Raw genomic sequence first — 11621 nt, 5'->3', positions numbered from 1 at the left:
TCATTTTTAATCACTTTTCTAATTCAACTTAAACTACTTTCTTTCCGTGCTTTACACAGTACATGTGTTTGAAGCAGCGAGTTAGAGAGAGATAATCTTTATCTTTGGTTTTAAAAGTGACTTTCTTTTCTTTTATTTGCAGCTGCATGAATGGTGTCTAGTGCCATTGGAAGTGGTTATTTGCTTTCAAAGTTATTTCAAGATTTTTCAAGTCATTTATTTCTTTCAAGCATTTCCTTTCAAGCAAATAGTTAAAAATCACTAATCACACACTCTCACTCATTTAGGATTCACACTACACACACACCATCACTCACTTGTTTATAAATCATCATTCCATCTTAGGAACATAATTAACCACAACAACACCCCCAACGATAAGAAAACTCTAAGAGGTTACTTAAGTACATATAGTACACCTTCACTTCATCAGCTTACGAGCCCCGGGTTGACAATTAATACTAGCAATTTAGACAACACTAAATTGACTAAACACTGAGATAGTGAAAAAATGTTTGGAAGGATATCTTTGTTGCTTTGTATCTAATAAACAAATACAATGGGTCAAATGGTTGCCTCTGGCTGAATGGTGGTATAACGCTTCCTTCCATACTTTTGCAAAAATGACCCCATTTATGGCACTTTATGGATATCATCCACCATCCATCACATCATCTTTAAGAGAAAATTCTAACGTTCATGCTGTGGAACATCACATCGAGCATAAAAAACAAGTTCTCCAACTCTTAAACGATAACCTCACATTAGCACAAAATAGAATGAAACAACATGCAAATCAACATCACAATGAAAGAAGTTTTGATGTAGGTGATTGGGTATTCCTACAACTACATCCATATAAACAAATGTCCCTCAAGTAAGCTAAGAAGGATAATAAATTATCACCAAAGTATTATGGTTCGTACAAGGTGTTGCAAAAGATTGGTACTATGGCATACAAATTGGAGTTTCCTGTAGCTTCCTGAGTGCACCCAGTTTTCCATGTTTCATGTTCAAAGAAGGTTATTGGTGACAAGCTCCCAGTTCAAACAATATTGCCAGAACTTGATGAGGAAAGAAAAATCATATTGGAACCGGAAGTAGTCACAGAAACAAGAACTCGACTGCTACGAAAACGATCAATTTCAAAGTATCTCATCAAGTGGAAGAACTTATCCGCTAAAAATTCCACATGGGAGGATGAGAATTTTATACAGAAGCATCTAGAACTACTCAAACATTGAGGAAAATGCTTTTTGGAAGGAGAAGGGCATGTTAGGCCTCTATAATACTAGTGATTCCCCCATTACTATTGTCGTTGTATCCCTTATTGTTATTATTGTTCCCCTATTGTCCCCATATTGTTTTTAGTGTGCCCCATAGAATCCCACTATTGTTATTGTTGTGCCCTTATGTTATTACTGTTAGGTCAGCTTGATTATATTGTGACCCCTTAGACTCCTATATATAGAAGGGAGGTTTAGTCATTTGTATCATCCAATAATTGTTCATTTGTGTAATGTAAAGGAGGTTTCCCCCTCGAAGAGGCTAAATATTAAGGCGTTGATATATCTTTTCTATCTTTTTGTGAGCTGGTTTCATAAAAGAATCTATGTCTGACAACATTGAACTTGCAACTATTCGATTATGTTTTTGGTTCCTATTCATTATTTGGGAAGAGACCAACCTGTTCAATCCACCCCATTTACACTTTCTTCACCAAACCCAACAACAACAACCAAACCCTTATGACATTTGGGTGTAAAGTTATTCTCAAGGAAGAAAGGAGTGGATTTACTTTTGGTGCAAATATTGGTTAGAATCAATAGAAAACATTTGATAACAAGGAAAGAGGGAATCATTTTAAAACATTATCTATGCTGGTTTAATGGTACTTCAACATAATAATTCTCATCCTAGGGTGGTGAATGATGTGACAATGTAGTTCTACATATTTATGGAAATAATAAATGATTGAAGATGTTCAAAATAAGCAATCTCTTTGTAGAATTGAATGCTATGGTCATTGGGAATACATCCCTTATGATATTCGTGGGGACATATGTAAGAAGAGTTGTGATTTTTTGCCTATGATGATGCTAAACAACGGTTGCCTTTTCAACAAATTGCTCAAAGGGAGATGAGTTTATTTAACACAAAAATGGAAAAAAATGATAATCTTCTCCATGCTATGTTGAAAATTTCTTTAGGTTTAAGTAAATGTCTCTTCTTCACTTTATTGTAAGTTTCAAAGGAACGCTCATGTATTAGTTCAAAGTGTTGGTCAATTTAAAAGTAGATGTGGTAGTGGTTTTCAATTGGGATCGATGCAAGCCCATTCACTTCTCATTTTAAAACACATAATATGGTTTTTCAAATCAACCCAAAATTTTATTTTCTGTGTTTGGTAAGGATTCAGGCCCTCTAAAAAATTTTACTACCCAACAAAATTTCATATTCATTGTAAGTAGCTTTGGTGCTAGCAATTCACCATTTGAAGTATTAGGATCTTTTGAACCTTGAGTTGCCAATTAAAAGTCCATTTGGAAAAGTACAGAGCTTGAGAACTTCAAATTCCCAAAGTAGTGCCAGTTCCTTAAGCAATAACCCCTTTCTAGAAAATCCTTGAAACTTTGCAGCTACTAACGAGCGCAAGCTGATCACAAAAGACACAAGATTTTTCTGCCAAAAATATGCGAAAAGAAAACAATGAATACAAACACAATCAAACATAGAACACAAAATATATCTAGGGAACCCAACTGGGAAACAACCCTGCTTGCTTGTATAGAATCAACTAAGGAATCTGATCCATTAGATATAATCTGCTTCAAGCAAGAATCTCCTTGCAATACTGATCAACTCTCTACAAGAATTTCCCAACACTTAGGCAAATAAGGCTTGCGAAGACCTCCTATTTCCTAGTGCAAATAGGCCCCTAAAAAATAGGAATTTCTCTTATTTCCTTCTGCAATTCCAAGAGAATTAGCTCGACTTGATTCTCAAACTTGTACACAAAAACTTGTTGTATAATAATGTTTACAGTTGTGCCTTCATTCAATCTCAATAGGAAATTCAAATTGCATGACCCATTAGGGATAAATTTAGCAGTTTCTTCTGTTACTTGAGAGTAAGTTGAGTTAAAACAAAGTCAACTACTCAACTAAAATCATGCTTATCTCTATTCTAGAACTAGAGATCGGTTAACTAGCATACACTAGAGTTAACTCTACTAGATAACTAATTTTAGCCATCAACTAGTCCCAACTCACTGTATTCCATCTAAATTGAATTAATTGACAATAACTCAGTGATAGGCCACATCACACATCTTAACTAAAATCCAACTCAAGCAACTATGTGACTAAATTCGAATGGAATCTTTGACTAAGCCACAAGTCAAAGAAGCAATTCCTTGCTACATTTTCAACACTCCCTCTTAGCAAGGAATGGATTATGAACAACCCCAATCCTGCTTCTATGGAGCTCGAACTTTCCCCTTGATAGGACCTTGGTCAAGATGTCTACATCCTACTACTCTATAGGAATGCACTGTAGCATAACAATCCTCCTCTACACACAATGAATAAGATGATGGTACGTAATGTCTATATGCTTGGACCTATCATGAAATACTGGATTGTCAGAGAGCTTTATGCAACTCTAATTGTCACAGTGGATCGATGTAGGCTCCATCCCATGACTGAAGAGTCCTACTAGGATCTTCCTCATCCAAATAGCCTCGCATGCTGCCTGACCAGTAGCCATGTACTCAACCTTTACTAAACTGAGTGCAACTGATATTTACTTCCCGTTGTACCAAGAAACTGTTGCTGAACCAATATTGAAGATTGCTCATGATGTGCTCTTCCTATCTATGGGACTCCCTGCTCAATCTATATTTGTGAAGGCATGAAGACTCACTCCATCAGTCTGTATGTACCACAATACAAAGTCTATTGTGAATCCATTGAGGAAAGATGTCTTGACATCCATTTGGTAGATCTTCCATGCCAATTGTGTTGCCAATGCAAGTATGGTCCAGATAGATAAGCACCTTGCCACTAGGGAAGAGGTCTCCTCATAATAAATCCTCTCAATCTGTGAGAAGCCCTTGGCCACAAACCTAGCCTTGTACTTCTCCACACTACCATCCACTACATAAATTACCTTATACAATCACCTGGAGCAAACAACTTATTTTCCCTCAGGTCTAGGCACAACCTCCCAAACATCATTCATCATGATGGAGTCACACTCCTCCACCATGGAATCCACCCAAAGCTATTGGGAATCTACCTTTTCAAAAGAAGATGGCTCATAATATATAAATTATGTCATTAGTTCCATGTATCCTGTGTATATATATGGTGATATTCCTTGTCTGTGCAAGGAACTAGGAGGTCCAACCCGCTCTTGAGCTTCCTACACCAATATGTCAAACAACTTGGTCCTCTTCCTCCCTTCACTGGGATCCATTGTGTGAATGGGTACCTCCAATTGACCTGCTCTCTTCTCCTCATCATGTGGTGGCTCTACATCATCCTCCTATAATTTCCTCTTATCCTTAGGCAAGGACTGTATCTATGAATCTAACTGGGGCTCCTCCTTGGGAGGTGGAAGCTCCTCTTCTAGTGATATTCTCTAATCTCACTCTAGAGAACTGCTCGTGGCTTTCTCCTCATCAAATATCACATCCCTTCTCAAAACAATCTTTTTGAGAGAGGGAATGTACACCTTGTAAACATGAGTTGTCTCAGTATAGCCCAAAAATGTCCCCCTATCTGTAGTGGGCTTCAACTTCTTCCTTCCATCTTTGGACACATGGAAATAACTATGGACCAAAAAATTTGAAAGTAGGAGACAACAAGCTTCCTACTTGTGGAAGCCTCCTTTGGTGTAACCATCCCAAGAATTTTGTGAGGACTCCTATTATGCAAGTACACAAATGTGTTGCAAGCCTCCACCCAAAAGGATAAGAGCAACCCCTAGTCATGTAACATGGCTCTAATAGCCCCAACAATACTTCTATTCTTCCTCTTTGCAACCCCATTTTGCTAAGAATTATGGGGTACAGTCAAATCTATCTTAATGCCCTCCTTGGTACACAAATATAGGAAGTCATTGGAGACATAATCTCCTCCATTATCACTCCTCAAGGACTTGATTTTATTCCCTGTCTCATTCTCCACTAAGGCATTGAATTCCACAAACTTGGAATATACCTCATCTTTCTTTACGAGAAAAATCATCAATGAAGATCACATAATACCTATGCTTGGTGATTGAAATTGAGGAGAAGGGGAAACAAACATCTAAATGAACTCTCTCTAGAATATCTCAAGATCTGCTATCTCGGCTCTAAAAGGAAGATTTGGAATACTTTCGAAGAGTGCATCCCTTGCACACATAATGTTGATCAGCAGTGCATTGTTGTAGCCCTATGGAAACCTGCTGAAGTATCTTCAGTGCTCCATGATGTAGATGTCCCATGCATCTATGCTAGATCTCTCAGCCACCTTGACCCTTAAAAAACTATGTGTTGCTACTCAAGCCTGCACATGTGTCAACCTCCAATTTGTAGAGGTTCTTGATCCTGACACCAATATACTTGACCTATTCTAAAGTAGAATTCTTGAGGTATGCCTTACCTTTGTTGAATACTACATCATACCCTTTGTCTTCAAGGACTTCTACAGGGACAAGGTTTTTCTTCAATCTTGGAACATACATCACATTCTTGAGATGGAGAAGGGAAACAAACTCCCTCATAAAGCCCATTGTACCAACTCCTTTGGTCATATATTTGCCATCATCTCCAATCTTGATATGGAATTGCATGCCTTTCTCCTCCAAAATGCTGAAGAAATCATATTTCCTTGTCATCTGGAATGAAGCCTTGAATAAATGTACCACACACTACCTCGAACTGAGCTTTCCATGCAAGCTATCAAAGATAAATCCAATTCGAACTAAGAAGAGAGTGATTCTCCTGCTACTGCTGCTGCAATATGCTTGTTGGATTTCTTGTTTTGACATTTTGTAGCATAGTTTCCAAATTCATGATAATGAAAACACTTTAACTTACTAAGATCCTTATTTTTCTTGCCTCCATTCTGACTATATTTGGTCTTACCTTGGTCCTTATTTGGCATTCTTCCCTTCACCAACTAAGGAAAATTTCTCCTCATCATCTGTCCTAGCTGAAACTCCATCCCTTGTATTCCTCCTTATCTCTTCCTTCACAAGATCTAACCAAAGTCTTTGCCAATCAGGGAGCTTATCTCTGCCATTCACTATATCTTGGAAACTATGCCAATATTTGTGAAGCCCAAGAAGAGTAGAGATCACAAGATCTGTTAGTGCAACTATCTCTCCAACACCTCCAAGTTCATCCATTACTCAAGCAAATCTGGATAGATATGTAACAATGGGATCATTCTTGCCCATTCAAATGTTCCTCAATTTGTCCTTGAAAATGAGTTTTCTGGCATCATTACTTCTTTAAAACATATTAGTAAGGGCCTTCCCCATATGGAAGGTTGTATCCTTCCCATGCAAATTTAGAACAATATGGTCTCTATCTCCTAGGATCATCCTCCTAGCTTTGGCAGTATCCTTCCTCCATTGAGTCAACTGCTTTGCATCTGATGTAGAAGGTTTAGGAATATCAATCTTGATGTATTCCAAAACCCAATTATCATCTAACACAGCCTCCATTCTATCCTTCCATGCACAAAAGTTTGGAGTCCCTTCTAGGGAATGCTCTATCTTCAAACCATTGGATGACATGATTCTCGCACTTGTAAAATTCCCACACTAACTGATCTTCGCTCCAATGCACTTTGAATCTTATCAAGGAACTCAGTCTCTCTCTTATTTTTAGCTCTGAAACCATAGAGAAAATTCTTGAAACCTTGCAACTACTAATGAGAGAATATTGATCACAAAAGACACAAGATTTCTCTACCAAAAATCTACGGAAATAAAACAATGAATAGAAACATAATCACACATAGAAGACAAAATATACCTAGGGAACCAAACTGGGAAAATCCCCTGCTTTCTTGTATACACTCAACTGAGAATATGCTCTATTACATATAATCTACCTCAATCCTAAAGTTCCCTGCATTATTGATCAACTATTTACAAGACTTTCCCAACACTTAGGAAAATAAGGTCTGCTTGGAGCTCCTACTTCCTAGCGCAAATCTGCCCCTGAAAAAATATGAATTTCTCCTATTTCCTTGCACAATTCCCAAGAGAATTAGCTCGATTTGATTCTCAAACATGTACACAAAAAGCTGTTGTACAATAATGATTACAATTGTGCCTTCATTCAATCTCAATAGGCAATTTGAATTGCTTGACCTACTAGGGCTAAATTTAGCAGTTGCTTCTGTTAACTGAGAGCAAGTTGAGTTAACAAAAAGTAAAGTACTCAACTAAACTCATGTCTATCTCTATTCTAGAACTAAAGATTATTTAACTGACATACACTAGAGTTAACTCCACTAGATAGCTAATATTAGGCATCAACTATTCCGCAACTCATTGTATGACATCTAACTCAAATTAACTAACAATAACTCAGTGATAGGCCACATCACACATGTTAACTGAAATCTAACTCAAGCAACTATAAGACTAAATTCGAATTGGAATCTTTGACTAAGGCACAAGTCAAAGAAGCAATTCCTTGCTACATTTTCAACACCCTATTCCTTTGTTGTAGAAAATTCAATGTTCATCTCAATTTTTTGGAAGATTTATACAGGTTAAAATGTCTACAATATATAATTGATGGAAATTTGAATAGAGAAAATATAGGGGAGTTATAACTTATTTTGGAAAGAAATTATTCTAGAAAGCATCTATAGTTGGATATACAATACTACATCCAATTTTTTTTAATAATTAGTCATAAATAATCATTAAACCAGGGGGTTTGATTCTCTGGTGTTTCTAAAGACAATCTTGATTTCGTTTATGGGTTAGTTGAAGAACTCAATGACTCATTGGAAAATTTCAAGCCCTCTATTTTTAGAAACATATGAGTTTGAAAAAATCCAATGGCATGGTTTCAAATGAAAATGTTCAAGCATTAAGAGATTAGTAAGAGTGATTGTACCAAATTCTCTTAAATTATTTGGATTGGATCACTAAGTGATCAAAGGTGTTGAATTTCTTCAAAACAATTCATCTTCCATTCTATTATTGGAAAACAGTTACATTAAAGGAGGTTGAAAATCATTATTCAAGACTGGATATAGGGAAGCATTGAAGGCTGGGAGGAGAGAGGGATTTTTTGTGGCCTGGACGTTGACCTTCACCAAATCCCAATGGCCCATTATATATTTTATCAAATTTTGGATTCTACCAAAGGATTCACCATGATTATTGTAAAATTGATCTTTTCTCTATTCTTTTATATCTATTGTTTTCCATAGCTCTCTTCTTCTCCTAGTACATTTTTACAGCTAATTGATTATACTTACATTCACAACCATTAAGAAAAAATTTATGTTACAACTTCCTTATTATGGTTGTAAACATTTATGAATTTCCTAGATAAGTAAATGTAGTTCAAGATATTTATTATCCATTTGTACATTACAATGGATGCTTATAGAGGTTTTAAATAATGTCTAAAGAGTTCTAATCATGAATATACAGAGCTTCTAATGTCTATTGTTAAAATGTATAATGAGATGGTATAGCTTTTGAAATCTATTGTCAATCTGTATTATGAGAAGGAAATTTTTACATGTCTTGAATGTTTGAGATTCGCTGACAATTCTTATGAACTAAGTTAAACTATTGGTCTCAATTCCTAATGCCTAGTGCGTTTGATGTCTTGCTAGTGAATGTTAAGGACCGTCACTCTCATACACATTTATGATGTTTTCGGCACTTGGTGCATATGTTATCTTTAAAATTCTTATGCATCTCCTACTCAATTAGCTTAATGTTTCTAGAACATGGGATAATGACTCCCAATGGATAAAGCCTTGAAGAGTTAAATGTGATTGCTTAGGCACTTGGTTGTAATATTCCTTTATTATATTTTTTTCCCTCAATCATCAATCATTGTACTTGAAATTTGTAATATTTATTTATTCTATATTTCCATCTATCATCAATCATTGTACCTGAATTTGTAATATTCCTTTATTATATTTTTTCCATCTATCATCAATCATTGTACTTGAAATTTTGAAGATTGTAGAAGCAAGTTGAAATTATAGTGGGCAGTCAACATTGAATATATTTTGGGGTTACTCTTGCTACCATAAGACCCACCTTGAAACCTAAATCAAGGAGATTCTTTTACTTTAGAGAGTGCCTTGGCATAGTTATGAAGTAAAAAATATCTTGAAACAAAACACAATGACTTCATGATGCAATGCTTGAGGTGAAAAGGGATAAGAAATTCCCAATACAAGAACACAATGACAAATGCAATTTAACCTTTTTTTTAACATAATAAGTAATTGACTTAAAAAATAACCATTTTGAAATTTTGAAAAGATAAAAGAGTGACCATTTTGGAAAGATCAAAGCATGCAACGACTCTTGTTTTCATTGTGGCCCTTTTTTGAATGACTAGAAGAGCATAAGGTATGACTTTGAAAAGCATGTTGATATGGTTCCTAAATTTTTTTGGGCTTGAGCCATACAAGAGATATCGACCAAGTTATTAGCCTATTATTAGCATGTTATCCTATATTTTCAAAGACAAAAGCATGTAGTCACTCTTCTTTTCACAATGGCCCTTTTTTTGAATGGCTGGAAGAACCTAAAATATATCAATTTGAAAAGCATGTTGATATGGATCCTAAATATTGTTGGGATTGAGCCATATGGGGGGTATTAGCTAGGTTGTTAACTTATTAATAAGTTAGCTTGATCTTTATCATGATAGTTAGCATAGTTGTCGATTTGGTCAACTATGATCAACACCCATCTTATATTTTACTCTTATAACTATATACTTTTTCTAAACATAAAAAATGTGTGTTTATTGGGACAAATATTCAAATCTATTTTTTTTGGCTCTTGGAATCTCTTGTTTGTATCAATTATTAACATAACATGTTTCACTCTTAACATATGTAACCCTCGCTAGATCAAATTTACATCAACAAGGCCCATTTTTTGTACCACATGATCTAGTGTGCTAACTTTGCAATGTCTTACCAAACTACACATCTTATTTCAACCCATCTTTCTACCTTCTCCCAACTCCAACAATCACATATTCAATTCATATTTACATATTAGTTTAAATATTTGTTAGAAATTAAATAAAAAAGCAATGGAACACAAATATAGAAACACATAAAACAAGAGAGACACAGATATATGTGGTTCACCCAATTTGGACTACATCCACGGAGAAACAACGAGTCCTTCCCTTTATATTATCCAACAAAATGAAAGGATACATAGTCTCATCTCTTATTCTCACTTAGAATAATATAAAATCGTAATACAATTCCCTCATATAAACCAAGGGTTGCCTAATGAACAACCCATATTGGCTATGGAATTACAATATTTTAGAAGGCAATTTTTCTTTAACTTTTTGCTTCAGGGGTTATGCCCCCGAACCCATGTGGGGAAAGCTCCCCAACACCCCTCGGTCAGGGATTGGGATCCAACCACATGAAAGCAAAACATTTGAACAATCAAGAAGACAATTAAGCTCCACACCTAACACTATTCTAACACCTTTTTTTTCACAACTTCCTTACTATAATCAACCACTCCTCTACCCATGTCCTATGTTTTTCTTGTTGTTCACTCCACTTGCCATAAACCTTAAACCATCTACTTAAATCCCTTCCTTCCTACAACCCCCCACTCTTCTACCTATTTGCTATCATTTTCTTATTGTTCACCTAACTTGCCATAAACCCTAAACTCTCCACTTAGAGCCACCCTAGACAACTTTCCTTCTACCATGTTAACCCTATGGATTTCATACATTCTCTTGTTGTTGTCTACAAACCAACACTATCCCCTTACCATATCACCCCACTTTAGCCACAACAAATGGCTACATCATCTAGTTCCATACACATCATAATAAACTACTAGATTGGTGGAAGCAAATAGATCTTCCCTTATAGTCCACTCTACTAGCTTTCTAGGAAATTTTGGTTTTATAGTTCACTCCTTAGATCACCAATTTAGTCCACGATAGCCTATTTAATAATTACACCTCACGATTAGTGGAAACGTTTTACTGGATTTAGTGTCCTAGCTTTCCCTATTCACACCTACTCTTACACCAACTCTGGATTTTGTTATTTGCGTTCTGTCTTCCCTTGATGTCTTTAGATGACTCATATGAAAATTTTAAATTTTCTTTTGATGATTAAATATAATCAACTTTCAAGTTACTAGGTTCACTAAGCATCCTACCTCATCAAGGAAGTGTGAATTCTAATATCTCCACTTGAGTCTTTCTATCATTTCCAACACATCTAAAAGAACCACTTAGTCTATTGAGGTTGCTTCAACTTCAACTGAAATAAATAGCATTTTTGGCAACTCACCCTATTCAAATATAATATTCTCATTGTTAATAAAAATCACACATTAGTGTGTCT

This window comes from Pinus tabuliformis, chromosome 1_1 (genome assembly GCF_031772625.1).
Source record: "Pinus tabuliformis cultivar Carrire ecotype Pingquan chromosome 1_1, CPIR1, whole genome shotgun sequence".
Lineage (NCBI taxonomy): Eukaryota > Viridiplantae > Streptophyta > Pinopsida > Pinales > Pinaceae > Pinus > Pinus tabuliformis.
The sequence above is the reverse complement of the archived record's forward strand: the minus strand, read 5'-3'. Positions refer to the sequence as shown.